Genomic DNA, 17,222 nt, shown 5'->3' with positions numbered 1-17,222 from the left:
GCAAGCAGATCACTTGAGCTCAGAAGTTCAAAACCAGCCTGCGCAATATAGCGAAACTCCGTCTCCATGAAAAATACAAAAATTAGGCATAGTGGCGTGCACCTGTAGTCCGATCTATTTGTGGGGGTGCTGAGGCAGGAGGATTGTTTGAGGCCAGGAGGTTGAGGCTGTGATGAGCTAAGACGAAGCCACTGCTCTCCAGCCTAAGTAACAAAGTGAGTCTTTGTTTCAAAAAAAAAGAAAAAAGAAAAAAAAAGTGACATTGGAGGAGAGATGTAAAAGAAGGCAGACAGCCCTCCAAGCAGAGAACAGCATGTGCAAAGGCTCTCAGTGGGATCCTGCCTGCGTGGCATCAAGGAGGCCAGGGTGGCAGAAAACAAGGAGAGAGTGGGTGGAAACACAGGGAGACAAAGCCACACAGGACCCTGTAAAACTGTGAACTATAATGAGAAGAAATAAAGTAGAATGGTGCTTGCGAACCTTGACACTGACAAAAAGGCTTCTGAGGGTAACATAAACAAACAGTTTTGTTGAAAATGGTCTCCTTGTTTTCCCCAATAACCTCCACGATGTGTCAGAAATTACCTCACTTCAGCTTCTTAGTACTTACTATTTTCCACATTTTACAGTTGGGAAATGACTTCCCTGAGATCACATCCTAATCAACTACAGAATGAACACTAGACTCTGGTTCTTTTGATTCCAAATCTTTTTATTTACATATATTTCATCAAGAAGTGGCAGAAGGTAAAGGAGTATAGAAAACGAAGTGCATGATATGCCCGGTGTGGTTGTAATTCCAACACTTTGGGAGGCCAAGGAGGGCATATTGCTTGAGCCCAGGAGTTCAAGCTAGCCAGACTCCATCTCTACAAAAAAATTAGCTGGGGCTGGGCGTGGTGGCTCACGCCTGTAATCCCAACATTTTGGGAGTACAAGGTGGGCGGATCATGAGGTCAAGAGATCAAGACCATCCTGGCCAACATGGTGAAACCCCATCTCTACTAAAAATACAAAAATCAGCTGGGTGTGATGGTGCATGCCTGTAATCCCAGCTGCTCGGGAGGCTGAGGCAGGAGAATCGCTTGAACCCGGGTAGCAGAGGTTGCAGTGAGCCAAGATCACACCACTGCACTCCAGCCTGGGCAACAGAGCGAGACTCTGTCTCAAAAAAATAAATAAATTAGCTGGGTGTGGTGGCACACCCCTGTGATCCCAGCTACTTGGGAGGCTGAGGTGGGAGGATCACTTGAGCCCAGGAGGCAAAGGGTGCTGTGAGCCAAGATCACACCACCGCACTCCCAGCCTGGGCAACAGAACTAGACCTGTCTCTAAATAAAAAACCCCAAGATGAAACAAAATGCATGATGGGTTACCAAATAAATAACAAACAGTGATTTTAATCTAGTCTTTCACATTTGGCCATCTTTTCCTAGCTATTCCTATGGAAATAAATGCTGCCTTGTCATTTTCTCTAATATTGGCAATGAGACAGCAGGGAAGGCTTCAGATCTAACCTCAGAAAATATCAAAGGGGCACAAATTCTCCTATTTCTTTTCCCTTCAGCACAGCAGAAAAGAGAGTCACTGTACAATCAAACTCCATCCAAAGTTAACTGAGTCTTTTGCCACATCCTTTGGCCCTAGCATTAAAGTTTCTCATACAGCTTTAGGCAGTTAACTGACTTGCCAAAAATGACCAGCGATATGGTACAAAACTATAAGAGAGGCAGGCAAGCCAGGCTTTTCCCAGCATTGGAGATGAACGCTCAGAATTTTTCTGTACCCAGTCATCTTATATGCAATAGCGTCAGCTGTCTTAGAAATCTGCCATTAACTCTTGGCCGGGCGCAGTGGCTCACACCTGTAATCCCAGCACTTTGGGAGGCCGAGGCGGATGGATCACGAGGTCAGGAGATTGAGACCATCCCGGCTAACACAGTGAAACCCCGTCTCTACTAAAAATACAAAAACAATTAGCGGGGCATGGTGGCGGGCACCTGTAGTCCCAGCTACTCTGGAGGCTGAGGCAGGAGAATGGCATGAACCCAGGGAGCAGAGCTTGCAGTCAGCCGAGATGGCGCCACTGCACTCCAGACTGGGTGACAGAGAGAGACTCGGTCTCCAAACGAGAAAAAAAAAAAAGAAAAGAAATTTGCCATTAACTCTTGAATCATGGGGACAGGGCAATCTTCTACTTCAGGACTCCTGGCAAGAAGAGAAAAAAAATATTCTATGCCATACTAAAAATGAAAAGGGGGAGGAGGCCAGCAGTCCACAGCCCAGGGTTTCTCCAAGTGTAGTTCAAGAATCATTTGCATGAAAATGTCTATGGTGTGCAAATCTCTTGGAATGCAGATTCCTAGGCCTTAAGAACAATCTTTAGTAAGCTCTTCGGGTAATGTCAGAGCCACTAAATTTGAAAAACATTGCTTCCCGAATCTAACAAAGGCAAAGAAGAGGCGAGAAAGTAAGAATTTTATTTGCTTATTCTCTAACACCAGGTGCTGATTAAAAGTACACTTAGTGAAGAAGGACTTGCTGAATTTTCTCAATAGCTTGATTCAAAATGTCAATTCTGTTGGCTGTGTGGGTAAAGAGTTTTAATTTCCTGGATTCCTTGCAGGATCACTGCAATGCATATTTTTCTGGGAGTCAGAGAATCTGGGCTTTTTGCCATCTTCCTCACACCCTGGCTAGGGCCTAATTTAGATGGGATGGATTCCACACCCTGATATTTTTATCAGGGGCATGGTAGTCACCCAATGGAAAGCAGCTACAGAAATGTAGTCCTTGGTCTTAGCATCCAAAAGGTGAGAAGCACAGAGGTTCACTGGTAGTGCAGGGAATGGAGAGGGTCCCTCACACACTGAGGGACAGAAGAGGTTGGCTACGTCACTGGTGTGTAAGGGTTGACACTAGCATTAGATAGGATTTTTCTTAGGATTCCATATCCAGGTAGATCAGAATCTCTTGACCTGGAGCACACTGTATCCACTTTAGAGCAGATACAGATCCCTGGAACTATGTGAATTTTAGGTGCTTAGACAACTGGGACAGGATGTGGAAGATTCCCTAGGAAGAATATATGGCACAAAAGAAATCAAGAACCTCTGATGTACCGAAGGGTTATTATGACAAAAGAAGAAAGATGCCCATGGCCTTCAAATGAACAGCAACCTGAAAGCACTTGTACTGAAGCGCTTACAAATGACACTTCCACCACCTGATCTCACCAACTATGGGTCCTGCTTTGATGCTGTTTTCAATTTTCTTTTTTTTTAAATAGTGTATTAATTTATTTATTTTTGAGATGGAGTCTAACTCTGTCACCCAGGCTGGAGTGCAGTGGTGCAATCTGGGCTCACTGCAGCCTCCATCTCCCGGGTTCAAGTGATTCTCCTGCCTCAGCCTCCCAAGTAGCTGGGATTACAGGCGCCTGCCACCACAGCTGGCTAATTTTTTTTTTTTTTTTTTTTAAGTAGAAACAGGGTTTCATCATATTGGCCAGGCTGGTCTCAACCACCTGACCTCAAGTGATCCACCCACCTCAATCTCCCAAAGTGCTGGGATTATAGGCTTGAGCCACCGCACGCGGCCTCTTCAATTTTCAAAGATTTTTTAAAGTTGAAATTTTGGTGAAAGCATAGCAGGCTATCATCACAAAAATTCCAATGTGGACAAGAACCACTATAAACTGTGACTTTCAGGAATTAGCACAGGGTTTGTAGCCAGAAAACCTGGATTGGGTCTGCCTATCTTTCAGTGCCCGTGTAACCTACAGCAAGTCCCATGACCCCTCTGAGGCTCAGTAGCCTCATCTGCAAAATGGCAATTATACTAACTGCTGCACTGGGTAATTATTAGCATTAAAATGAAAGTGCTTTGCCATCTGCTAGAAGCTATGTTAAGCTTAAGGGCTGTTACTGACGTAGCTTTTTTTCTTTTTTACCATTCTGAAAAAAACAGCAGGTATATGGAGTCAAATGCTGAGAGCTAATTGGACCGGGCTTGTCTTCCATTTTTTGCCTTTCTGTTTTTAGCTGACACATTAAAATGCCTACAAAAATCCTTTAACAAAGACCATCAACCAAAGAGTTGTCAACAGTTCGAGAGACTGACCATGATAAATGAGCACCAAAACTAAGTTCATGTGAATCAATGAAAGAATTTGGGTGGTGGGGTGTGGAGAAGGGACTGCATATTCTGGGGCAAGCAAGGATCCAAACTAGCAGTCATAAAGGGTTCTTCATACACATCCTGTTTTGGTATGCACACTTGCCACCACCTCTGTTTTGGCACCGGCTATCACCCCCACCCAAACCAGCAGGAAGACCAACTCCCAAGAATGAATGTTAAGAAGTGGAGACGCAGGATGCTCAATCTTTTCCTTCCCAAGAGTGCAAACTGCTCCAGCGTCTCCTGCTCTTGACCCAATGATGGTTAAAGAGGCTCAAGACTGAGACAGGTGAGCACACAATCTCATTTAGCACGAGTATCGACACAGGGAATTCCAAAAGGTTAACGTACCAGTGGTCAAATATTTTGAATCTGACCTTCTAGGCTTCTCTTTGAATAGGCCAGGCATGTTTATATCTAGCTTTCATACCACAGCCCAGTCTAAGACCCTGGATCAGTCTATTTTCACTCCAGTATACTTTTTGGCAAAGTGCAAACCAATTTTTTTAAAAAAGCTACTGCCTCTTTCTGAAGTCCCCATAATCAATATGTCTAAGTGATCTATTTAGAATACAAGCTCCAGATCACCTGCGCCCTCCTTGCAAATAACATCCCACCTGGCTGAAGTTTTTTTTTTTTTTTTTTGAGACAGAGTCTTACCCTGTAGCCAAGGCTGGAGTGCAGTGGTGTGATCTCAGCTCACTGCCACCTCTGCCTCCCAGGTTCAAGCGATTCTCCTGCCTCAGCCTCCCGAGTAGCTGAGACGACAGGTGCGTGCCATCACGCCCAGCTAATATTTTGTATTTTTAGTAGAGACAGGGGTTTCACCATGTTGGCCAGGGTGGTCTTGATCTGTTGACCTCGTGATCCACCTGCCTCGGCCTCCCCAAGTGCTGGGATTACCGGTGTAAGCTATCGCACCTGGCCTGAAGACTTTTTTTTTTTTTTTTTGAGACGGAGTCTCGCTCTGTCGCCCAGGCTGGAGTGCAGTGGCGCGATCTCGGCTCACTGCAAGCTCCGCCTCCTGGGTTCACGCCATTCTTCTGCCTCAGCCTCTCCGAGTAGCTGGGACTACAGGCGCCCGCCACCACGCCCGGCTAATTTTTTTTGTATTTTTAGTAGAGACGGGGTTTCACCGTGGTCTCGATCTCCTGACCTCGTGATCCGCCCGCCTCGGCCTCCCAAAGTGCTGGGATTACAAGCATGAGCCACCGCGCCCGGCCTCAGGGGAAAGGACTTTTAAATCATCACCACATCAGTTACCTATCAGGACTCCCCTTGGGCACGTGATTCTTTAAGATGTGTATTATTCAGGTAAAATAGTGAGTAGTACCTACAAGTGACGTTATAACCTTCTTTTACTCTTGATAAGAAGTTAGCCTTGGATATCTCAGATTCTTCGATAACCAATTATTAATGAAACTTAACACCTGCTGTACTTTTTAGACATCAAACTGTAACAAGAACTCATATCAAGAAGACTACTTTCAGCCAGGCACAATGGCTCCTGACTGTAATCCCAGCACTTTGGGGAGGTCGAGGTGGACGGATCACCTGAGGTCAGGAGTTCGAGCATGTTTTGAAACCTCGTCTCTACTAAAAATACAAAAATTGGCCGGGCGTGGGTGGCAGGCGCCTGTAATCCCAGCTACCTGGGAGGCCGAGGCAATTGCTTGAACCCAGGAGGCAGAGGATTCAGTGAGCCAAGATTGCCCCACTGCACTCCTGCCTGGGCAACAGAGCAACACTCTGTCGCCAAAAAAAAAAAAAAAAAAAAAAAAAGACGATGACAACGACTAATTTCTATGGCCTATTCAACACAGCTCATGGTTGGATTCTTCTTAGGACCGAACCATGAATACACTCAGAACATGAACACACCACTCACTGCAGAGTATTATTTTAGGATTTGTTGGCAACTGGCCAAGGAGGAGGTCCTATGCTAGTCACTGATCACTGAGGTAGAAACACACCCTACAACAGCAGAAGAGAGACAAGGACGTTGACACAAATGCAACATAAAACGCCTGGGAGTGATGTGCCTTCTCCTGTGATAAAAGAGAAGATTCCTGAAGCCACATACCTAACACAATTTTCTCTCAGCTTCAACTCTAGGGATCAGGTCAGCCTCACTTCTAGAAAACATGTTTCACTATGATGTTTATCAAATGCAACTTAAACTAGGGATTCAACTACAATTACACAGTCACATTCCTGTAGTGAGGACACATCATCTCACTAGGTGGGGTTCTCTGCTTCTTAAAGAAAGAAAAGATAAGGAAACGATCACCAAATGGGTTACACCATCATATCCTGCAAGTGAGCTCTGACGGAAGCGGGAGTCCGAGGGCACTGACCGGACTGGGGCAGAGGGCCAGCTGCAGGACATGGGGAAAGCCTTTTCTGGGCTCCTATTGGAAAGGGGCACTGGGTGGATCATAGCCAAACTTCTTTGACACACAGGGGCAGCAGTTGAGAGATGATCACACAGAGCTTTCAGTAATTCCCAAATGGACTAGAGCATATGAGAGATGATAAAGGCCCAGAGAGAAAGGATTTGCCCTTGCCTTAGTCCCCACCCAAACTCACTCACTGAGTATCCACTGAGACCTAATGTCTCTGATAGTGTAACACTCCACTTAAAAGCAAACAAGTGGTATTTTCTTGAAACCTTTAATTTTAGTTAAAAAAAATTGTTAAAAAAAATAGAAGTGGGGGTGGAGGACAGATCACTCTCAAACCAGACCCTCATCTGCCCTGGAATCACTACTGCATTCCCACTGGTAAACATTTCTGTCTCTTGGTAAGTTGCCCAGAAATTTAAAAACATTTCTAACACAGCCACTTGTTTGTTTGGTTTCAAGAGAAAGAGGTTAAAAAGAAACATCTACTCCCAGGAAGAGGGCAAGCTAATAAAATGATAGTCCTGCTAATATACGACCAAAAGGAGAATGATCTTAACAGAGTAGTACCATGCTGACTAGTGGTTCTTTGATTTCTAACAATTGATAGCAATTGTCTTTTAATCCACTGATAGGAAAGAAAGTAAAATTAAGAACTGTATTTATTGGAAAACAGTTCCTGTTCCTTTTGGGTGGGGGTGTGAGGGAGGCAGGGTCTCACTCTGTTGCCCAGGCTAGAGTGCAGTGGCACAATCTCAGCTCCCAGGCTAAGCGATCCTCCTGCCTCAGCCTCCTAAGCTGTGACTACAGGCACTTGCTTCCACATCCGGCTAATTTCTGTATTTTTTGTAGAGATGAGATTTCGCCATGTTGTCCAGGCTAGTCTCAAACTCCTGAGCTCAAGCAATCCACTCACCTTGGCCTCCCAAAGTGCTGAAATTACAGGCATGAGCCACTACACGCAGCCCAGTTCCATTCCTAAATACTAGTTTTGACATAACTTAGAGGTAGGTGTGTGTGTGTGTGTGTGTGTATATTAAAGCTGCTTTCATAGTCACAACATCAAGATGGTGGATCCAAGCTCCTCCATTCTTAAATGAGAATATTACTTCCTACATTTCAAAAGTATGAACAATACATCATCTCATTTGATCTCCAAACTAACTCTGTGGGTAAGTTATCACTCCATGGGTAACTAATTCTGCGGGTAACCTTTAAGATGGGTTATTATCCCAACTATATGAAACTGGGAGTTCAGAAAAGTTACTGAGTTGCCCAAAGTCTTCTAACTCCTAAGTAACAGAGCAAGGTCTAAGACTCTCTTTCTTTTGTTCGTATGTATGTATGTATGTATGTATTTGTGTATTTATCTTGAGACAGGGTCTTGCTCTGTCATGTAAGCTGGAGTGCAGTGGCATGAACACAGCTCACTGCAACCTCGACCTTCTGGGTTCAAGGCTCAAGCCATCCTCCTGTCTCAGCCTACTAAGTTGCTAAGGCCACAAGCATGTGGTATCATGCCTGGCTAACTTTTAAAAACTTTTTGGAGAGATGGGGGTCTATCTTGCCCCAGCTGGTCTCAAACTCCCGGGCTCAAGAGACCTTCCTGTCTTGGCCTCCCCAAGTGCTGAGACTGCAAACGTGAGCCACTGTGCCTGGCCTAAAACTCCACTTTCTAATACAGTAGCAACTAGCCAAATGTGACTATTTAATTAGAATAGCCACATGTGCCTATTTAAATCTAAATTAATTAAAAATAAATAAAAATTAAAATTCAGTTTTTCAACTCAAGTATGTTGAACCGCACATGTGGCTAGTGGTTAGTGTTATAGAAATAGTTCTATCTTCACATAACATACTATTGGACAGGGCTGGTCTAGCAGCTAGTTCTTTTGAATTCATACCTTGGAGAAAAGATCCCAGGGCGGCCACGCGCGGTGGCTCACACCTGTAATCCCAGCACTTTGGGAGGCCGAGGCGGGTGGATCACGAGGTCAGGAGATAGAGACCATCCTGGGTAACACGGTGAAACCCCATCTCTACTAAAAATACAAAAAATTAGCCAGGCATGGTGGCGGGTGCCTGTAGTCCCAGCTACTCTAGAGGCTGAGGCAGGAGAATGGTGTGAACCCAGAAGGCAGAGCTTGCAGTGAGCCAAGATCATGCCACTGCACTCCAGCCTGGGCGACAGAGCCAGACGCCGTCTCAAAAAAAAAAAAAAAAATGGAGTGGAGGGTGAGGAGTGGGGTTAGTGGGAGTCAGCAGGATGACAGGGTGTCGGGGTGGCAGAGGATGTTGGAGATTACAACAGGAGTTGGGGGACACAACAACAACAACAAAAAGATCCCATGGCATCCCAGTATGTATGTATGTATGTATTTATTTATGAGATGGAGTCTCACTCTGTCGCCCAGAATGGAGTGCAGTGGTGCAATCTCGGCTCACTACAACCTCCACCTCCCAGGTTCAAACAGCTCCCCCTGCTTCAGCCTCCCAAGTAGCTGGGACTACAGGCATGCACCACCACGCCTGGTTAATTTTTGTGTGTGTGTATTTTTAGTAGAGACCGGGTTTCACCATGTTAGCCAGGCTGGCCTCGAACTCCTGACCTCAAGTGATCCACCCGCCTCGGCCTCCCAAAGTGCTGGGGATACAGGCATAAGCCACCAGGCTCAGCCCATCCAAGTATTTAATAAAGATAGCCTGATAGTGACAATGTCAAATCATAACCCCTTCCGGTCTTATTACAAGAAACACTGAAGATTTAGGAAGTTGGTTTATCTTTCCAGGGGTTATAAAAACTAAAAAACTAAAAATTACTTATAATTTTTAGCAGGGGGGTATATGAAAAATCTCTATATCTTCTGCTCAACTTTGCTGTGAAACTGAAACTTCTGTAAAAAAAAAATAAAATAAAATCTATTTTAAAAGATTCAGGGGAGCCTCTCTGCACCTATTCTGGTTCGGGGGTTGTTCAATAAATACAATTAACCTTAGGCCAGCTGCAGTGGCTCATGCCTGTAATCTCAGCACTTTGGGAGGCCGAGAGAGGCAGATTACTTTGAGCCCAGAGTTTGAGACCAACCTGGGCAACATGGCAAAACCCCATTTCTACTAATAATACAAAAACTAGCTGGACGTGCTGGCCTGCACCTGTAGTCTCAGCTACTCAGAAGGCTGAGGTGGGAGGATGGTTTGAGCCAGAAGGCAGAGGTTGCAGTGAGCTGAGATTGCGCCACTGCACTCCAGCCTGGATAACAGAACTGGATCCTGTCTCAAAAATATATACAAACAAATTTTAAACATTAAAAGTTTTCTTTTGGCTCATTTTCTATCTTTATTATCACCATTACTGTTACTATATCAGCTCAGCCTATCATAAAATAAGTTGTAGTCTCTGTATCCTTTGATTTCTTTTATCATCTCTGCACAAACTGGGCTAGCCTAAGGTCCTAGATTCTGTCTACTGGTTACTAAATCCTGAACATCTCATTAGTGAGTGAATCACAACCTAATCCATTTTTTTTAAAAATTTAGTTTTAAAAGAGCTTTACCAAAATGTATTTGATTCACATGTACTCAGGAAAAAGAATGTTGAAACTTACGTTGCCTATTTGGTGAAGAATAATGTAAGCAACGATTCCCAAGTTACAAATAACAAAAACATCATTAAGAATTGCAGGACCAGGCATAGTGGCTCACGCCTGTAATCCTAGCACTTTGGTAGGCTGAGGTGGGCGGATCACCTGAGGTCAGGAGTTCAAGACCAGCCTGGCCAACATGGCGAAACCACATCTCTACCGAAAATACAAAAATTAGCTGGGCATGGTGGCTGGTCCCTGTAATCCCAGCTACTTGGGAGGCTGAGGCCAGAAAATCGCTTGAACCCAGGAAGCAGAGGTTGCAGTGAGCTTAGATCGCGCCACTGTACTCCAGCCTGGAAGAGCAAGCGAGATTTTGTCAAGAAAGAAAAGAAAGGAAAGAAAAAGAAAGAAAGAGAAAGAGAAAGAAAAAGAAGGAAAGGAAGGAAAGGAAGGAAAGGAAGGAAGGAAGGAAGGAAGGAAGGAAGGAAGGAAGGAAGGAAGGAAGGAGGGAAGGAGGGAAGGAAGGAGGGAAGGAAGGAAAGAAAAGAAAGGAAAGAAAGAAAAAAGAAAAGAAAAGAGAAAGAAAGAAATGCAACTTCAGACAGAGAGAGACCATAGTAATCAATCCTGGCACTTTTAAGAAGAAATTTTAACTGCTGTGGGTGCACAGGAACATCATTAAAAATGAAAAAAACAAGCTTGGTCAAGAAGACAGAGCAAGGTCTTCGAAGACCTATATGACAAAAATAATTATTTCCTCACGTGTTATTCAAGGTTTTTCTACTACTTGCACATGGGAAAATAATAAATTGAGGGTTAACTGTAGCATTAGAAACATGGTACTCTATGCTTTTTTTCAAGGATTCTCAATTATAAAAGACTGACAAGAGACAAACAAGCTTCTCTCACATCCAGAAAGAATACAGGAGGAGACCCTTTTCTGATTTGTCTAGGTCAGAAAAACCTTCCATGTTTTCCTTTGAAAGGTTATCCTCTGCAACAGCTCTCATGCCAGAACATTTTTCTTAATTTTCACCTTAACCTTATGACTGCGTACACCTTTAAACATCAAAGAGAAAGGCTGCAGGGCAAGCTTTGAGAACAAAGTGTACCAAACATGACCAGTTTCTTCTGTGAGTCTTCATCCTGGATACAGTGGCATTCCTGGTCTTGATCTTTGGATTTCAAGACCAGCTCCCTATCTCTGCCATCTGTCCTCTCCCTTAAGATATGTGCGAGACATCATTAGTGAAAATTTAGGGTCTATATAAGCCTCTGCTATCTGGCACCCTGTATTTGGTAGAGTTAAGTGATGTTAAATCTGAAACTTATATTTACATAATGAGAATAAAGAATACTGCAAAATGATTCTGTTTAATAGTACATCAGAAACGAACTTCTATATCTCACAGTTGAGATGCTATGAACAGAGCATATAAAGCAGTACAGAGAGGTATGTAGGAATTAGGGGATTCTTTAATCCCTTAAACTTTATGGAAAGGTCATACCGCAACACTGAATGACATACAGAAACAGAACAACCCTGAAGGGAAGGGAACCACTGAAGCACACTGTGTCCTACAGATATGACAATGTCAGGACTGACAGCCAGTCCTACATGGTAACTACATGCAAGTGTTCTGGAAGATGAGGTAGATGGGTTTTTTCCTTCCTGGAGGCAGCAAAATTCAAAGGAGAAGAATTTGATAAAAGATATCAACTAGAAATGATGAGACAAAATACAGCCATAACTAACGTGCCCATTCCCTCGGCTTGAGGGCCCTGCCTACCTTCTAAGTTGTACAACAAACTTAAATCTGAGAGCTGTTTTCAGAAACACCTCAGGCTGGCCGGGCCTGGAGGCTCATGCCTGTAATCCCAGCACTTTGGAAGGCTGAGGTGGGCAGATCACTTGAGGTCAGGAATTCGAGACCACTCTGGCCAACATGGCGAAACTCCATCTCTAAAATACAAAAAATACAAAAATTAGCTGGGTATGGTGGTGCACGCCTATAGTCCCAGCTACTCGGGAAGGCTGAGGCGAGATATTGCTTGAACCCAGGAGGCGGAGGTTGCAGTGAGCCGAGATCCTGCCACTGCACTCCAGCCTAGGCAACAGTACAAGACTCCATTCAAAAAAAAAAAAAAAAAAAAAAAAAAGCAAAGAAAAAAGAAATACCTCAGGCCAAGAAAATGGGAATCGAAGGCTGGGCGTGGTGGTGGCTCACAACTGTAATCCCAGCACTGTGGGAGTCCAAGGCGGGCAGATCATGAGGTGAGGAGTTTGAGACCAGCCTGGCCAATATGGTGAAACTCCGTCTGTACTAAAAATACAAAAATTACCCAGGCGTGGTGGCACGCACCTGTAGTCCCAGCTACTCCGGAGGCTGAGGCAGGATAGTCACTTAAACCCGGGAGGCGGAGGTTGCAGTGAGCTGAAATGGCGCCACTGACTCCAGCCTGGGCGACAGAGCAAGACTCCGTCTCAAAAAAAAAAAAAAAAAAGATGAAAAGAAAATGGGAATGGAGGTAAGCACATCAAACAAGATGTAACTTTTTCAGGTCTCCAAATCTCCAAATCTCAACAACCACTTGCTGACCATTTGCAATTTACTTCTAGCAATGTTCATATTTTCTTTAAAAGATATGGAGTGGGGCCGGGAGCGGTGGCTCACGCCTGTAATCCCAGCACTTTGGGAAGCCGAGGCGGGCGGATCATGAGGTCAGGAGATCGAGACCATCCTGGCTAACACGGTGAAACTCCATCTCTACTAAAAATGCAAAAAATTAGCCGGGCGTAGTGGCGGGCACCTGTAGTCCCAGCTACTCGGGAGGCTGAGGCAGAATGGCATGAACCTGGGAGGCGGAGGTTGCAGTGAGCCGAGATCACGCCACTGCACTCCAGCCTGGGTGACAGAGTGAGACTCTGTCTCAAAAAAAAGATATGGAGTGGAGGGTGAGGAGTGGGGTTACTGGGAGTCAGCAGGATGACAGGGTGTCGGGGCGGTAGAGGATGTTGGAGATTACAACAGGAGTTGGGGGACACAGGGTAGTGGTGAGGGGAGGGTTACTCACTAGGTAGGGGTCTGGCAAAAAAAAAAAAAAAAAAAAAAGAGCCTCATTTTTGGGAACACGATACCCTATCCATGTACCAAGAGGGACGTAAATGAGGAGGAAATTCACACCTGAAACTATTCCCAGTCCTCAACATTCTCTCTCATAATCTAAGCATTTCTTACCTACTTCCTTCTCTAGAAAAGCTGATAACAAGACTATGTCCATAGCTGAAGGTGGATCTTGGTATATGGGAAAATGCAATATTCTCATAGAAGCAGGTCATTTCTATTCCCACAGGAAAGGCAATTATTCTCACTTCACAGACACAGAGAACAACCCAAAGTATACAACTAGATATTCAGGACAATTTTAGAATCCGGGCTTCTGACAGAATGGGGATGTTGTTTCAAACTCCATGCCCAGAATTCCAACAGGTTTTCAATAGAGTGGTATCTATTTCAGTTTGTTGGACTCTCTCTCTCTCATACACACATGCACACACTGCACTTCACAACTGGCTGTCTTCATTCATTCCTTCATTCAGTGCCAGGCACTGGGGACTGATAAAATATATATATATATATATATATATATATGAATGATGCTTTCTCAAGGAGATCATAGTCTAGTAGGAGATACAAGCATATAAGCAGATAACCGCAATAACCAAAGCATCATTTGTCTTTTTGTTTGTTTGTTTTTTTGAGACGGGGTCTTGCTCTGTTGCCTAGGCTGGAGTGCAGTGGTGCAATCTCGGCTCACTGCAGCCTCCACCTCCCAGGTTCAAGCAATACTCCTGCCTCAGCCTCTCGAGTAGCTGGGATTACAGGCGTGCCACCATGCCTGGCTAATTTTTGTATTTTTAGTACAGACAGGGTTTCACTGTGTTAGCCAGGCTGGTCTGGAATTCCTGACCTCAGGTGATCCACCCTCCTCGGCCTCCCAAAGTGCTGGGATTACAGGCGTGAGCCACCGCGACTGGCCCATTTGTCTTAACAACACAGAATATTACAAGAAATGCTAAGTAAGGAGACTAATAGATAAATCCTATTAAACAATGATCTCCAGTAGCCCCGGTTACTACAGGAAAGACAGGAAAAAGAATGCAGGGCACTCATTCTGTGCACTGCTTTTAGATCCTGAACATACTACAGGTCCTGAAAAGTAGCATTATGCTCTCAGAATTAGTGCTGTAATTACAGTTAGTATCCCATGTGTCCGGCCAGGCGCGGTGGCTCACGCCTGTAATCCCAGCACTTTGGGAGGCTGAGGCAGGCGGATCACGAGGTCAGGAGATCGAGACCATTCTGGCTAAAACGGTGAAACCCCATCTCTACTAAAAATACAAAAAATTAGCCGGGCGTGTGGCGGGCGGCTGTAGTCCCAGCTACTCAGGAGGCTGAGGCAGGAGAATGGCATGAACCCAGGAGGCGGAGCTTGCAGTGAGCCGAGATTGCACCACTGCACTCCAGCCTGGGCCACAGAGAGAGACTCTGTCTCAAAAAAAAAAAAAGTATCCCATGTGTCAGCACTGAATTGCTCTTTGTGTATGGGTACATTTTAGCAGTCCAAATTTTGGCTGTTCAATGTCTTGAGGGCAGGTACCATGCCATGCCTCTTACTTCTTTAATCTTGGTAGCATCTAGGACTACCCTAGGCACAAAGTAGACACTAAGTATATGATGTCCTTGTTGAAAGGCACAAGTAGATGAGAAACTAGGTAGCTATCTTGTTTCTCCACAGTATGGACTGGGAGGTTTGGAGTGTTTTGTAAAGCACAGCATTGCCCTACCTGATCACATTGCTAATACAATGCACAAGCCACCTAACACTTTAAGAACTGGGGGTAGAGAGTCCTTCACTGGAGGGCCACAGAAGAAGACAGCATAATGTAGGTAAATAGTCTGGCAGTGAAATGCAGTAAACAAAAAGATTAATTTGGGACTTAAGCTCCCTGGGCTGATGTTTAGGATAGAAATAGACCCCAAGCCGGGCAAGGTGGCTCACACCTGTAATCCCAGCACTTTGGGAGGGTTAGGCAGGAGGATCGCTTGAGCCAGGAGTTCAAGACCAGTCTGAGCAACATAGGTAGACTCCACCTCTATAAAAAGTAAAAATAATTAGCCAGCCATGATGGCTCACACCTATAGTCCCAGGGCTATTCAGGAGGCTGAGGTGGGAAGATCTGCTGGAAAGCCAGAGAGGTGGAGGCTGCAGTGAGCCATGATCATGCCATTGCACTTTAGCCTGGATGACAGAGCAAGAATTTGTCTCAAAAAAAAAAAAAAGTTAAAAGAAATAGACCCCAGGCTTCTTACACTTGTTATAAGGTTCTCTTAGAAATGGACCCTATCACTATTGTGATAGGTCCATTCTGACTTGCTTAAAAGTCTTCGATGGCTTCCCACTGCACTTAAAACCAAATCCAGCTGGGCATGGTAATGCATACCAGTAGTCCCTGCCACTAAGGAGCCTGAGGCAAAAGGACTGCTTGAGCCCAGGAGGTTGAGTACAGCCTGGGTAACACAGCAAGACCCCATCTCTTAAAAATTAAAATGAAGGCCGGACATGGTGGTTCACGCTGTAATCCCAGCACTTTGGGAGGCCGAGGCAGGAGGATCGTGAGGCCAGGAGATCGAGACCATCCTAGTTAATATGGTGAAACCCCGTCTCTACTAAAAAAAAAAAAAAAAAAAAAAAAATTAGCCAGGCACTGTGGTGGGCACCTGTAGTCCCAGCTACTTGGGAGGCTGAGGCAGGAGAATGGCGTGAACCTGGGAGGCGGAGCTTGCAGTGAGCCGACACTGTGCCACTGCACTCCAGCCTGGGCAACAGAGCAAGACTCCGTCTCAAAAAACAAAAAAATTAAAATTAAAAGCCAAATCCACCTCCTCCATGTGGGTGATAATGCCCTGGCTCTGGCCTTGCCCACCTTACCCATCTTCACTTTCCCCTTCTCTCTCTCCACCATGCCCCAGCCACACTGGCTTACTTGATGATCTCCAAACACACCAACTTCTGGCCTGCACCAGGCCCAGACACTTGCTTTTTCTTCTCTCTGAGCCCTCTTCCTGCTTTCTGAATGGCCAGCTTCATCTGATCCTTTAGATCTCAGCTCAAATCTTTCCTCTTCAGTGAGGCCTTTCTTGAACATCTTATTCAAAGTGACCCCATCTTATTCCTATTACTTATTAACACACCAATCAGTTAATTTACTTGATAGTACTTACCATGCTCTGAACTTACCAGTTGCATTTCAAGGTGATCCCTGCTCTGAAATTTCTTGTCTACTACTAGTCTTGCCCGTCTAAATATAAATCACCTGAGAGCAAGAGCCGGATTTATCTTGCTGTATCAACTAGCACATATTAGGTACTCAAAGATTTTGAATGAATGAATGAATGAATGAGAGCTAGGAAAATACGGTAGCAGTCAGGCAGCAGATAATGAGTTAAAGTGAAAAACATCAGTTCTCCCACCATGAAGCCAGAAGTTGTATGATTGTTTTTTGACTTACGGTGTATCCAAGTAGTGATAACATACAAACAGAAAAGAGAGAGAGCCTATGTTCCCTGCTGATGATTTAAAAAAGAAATGTCAGAAAGATCAAAACCTCACCAGCTCCAGTTTCAGCTCTGTTTATGATGCTGTTGGTATTAAAGGCAAATTTCCTTACTTCTAACAGATTCCAAGGTTTGGTTTCATTTTTCCCCTAAGGGATGGACTTCTGCACCCACTGCGCCCAGTGCTGTGATAGTGCCATCAACGACTCTACTCAGCCATGCTCACACCCAGGCCAGCCTTAGAGTATCTCAGGATCTCACTCTACATAAAACTGTGGTTGATTCAAAATACCAGAAAAGAGGTTTCTCTTCCTAAGAACCAGAACATGAAGGCAAAGCATATGCGAGAAGTGGTTCTTCCTCACAATACCCCAGCTCAAGATCTGCCCCTCCTATAAAGGGAAGTATAACAGAGTGAAAACTCTTTTAAAGGTGCA

At 44.7% G+C, this 17,222-nt stretch overlaps 1 protein-coding gene across 6 annotated transcripts in view; it reads right to left on the bottom strand.

Moving 5' to 3' along the window:
- Positions 1-17,222, bottom strand: part of MRTFA (myocardin related transcription factor A) — a 232,145-nt gene that overhangs the window by 37,054 nt on the left and 177,869 nt on the right. The window lies entirely within an intron of this gene.

This window comes from Symphalangus syndactylus, chromosome 18 (genome assembly GCF_028878055.3).
Source record: "Symphalangus syndactylus isolate Jambi chromosome 18, NHGRI_mSymSyn1-v2.1_pri, whole genome shotgun sequence".
NCBI classification, from domain to species: Eukaryota; Metazoa; Chordata; class Mammalia; order Primates; family Hylobatidae; genus Symphalangus; species Symphalangus syndactylus.
This window is presented reverse-complemented; position numbering and strand designations above follow the sequence as displayed.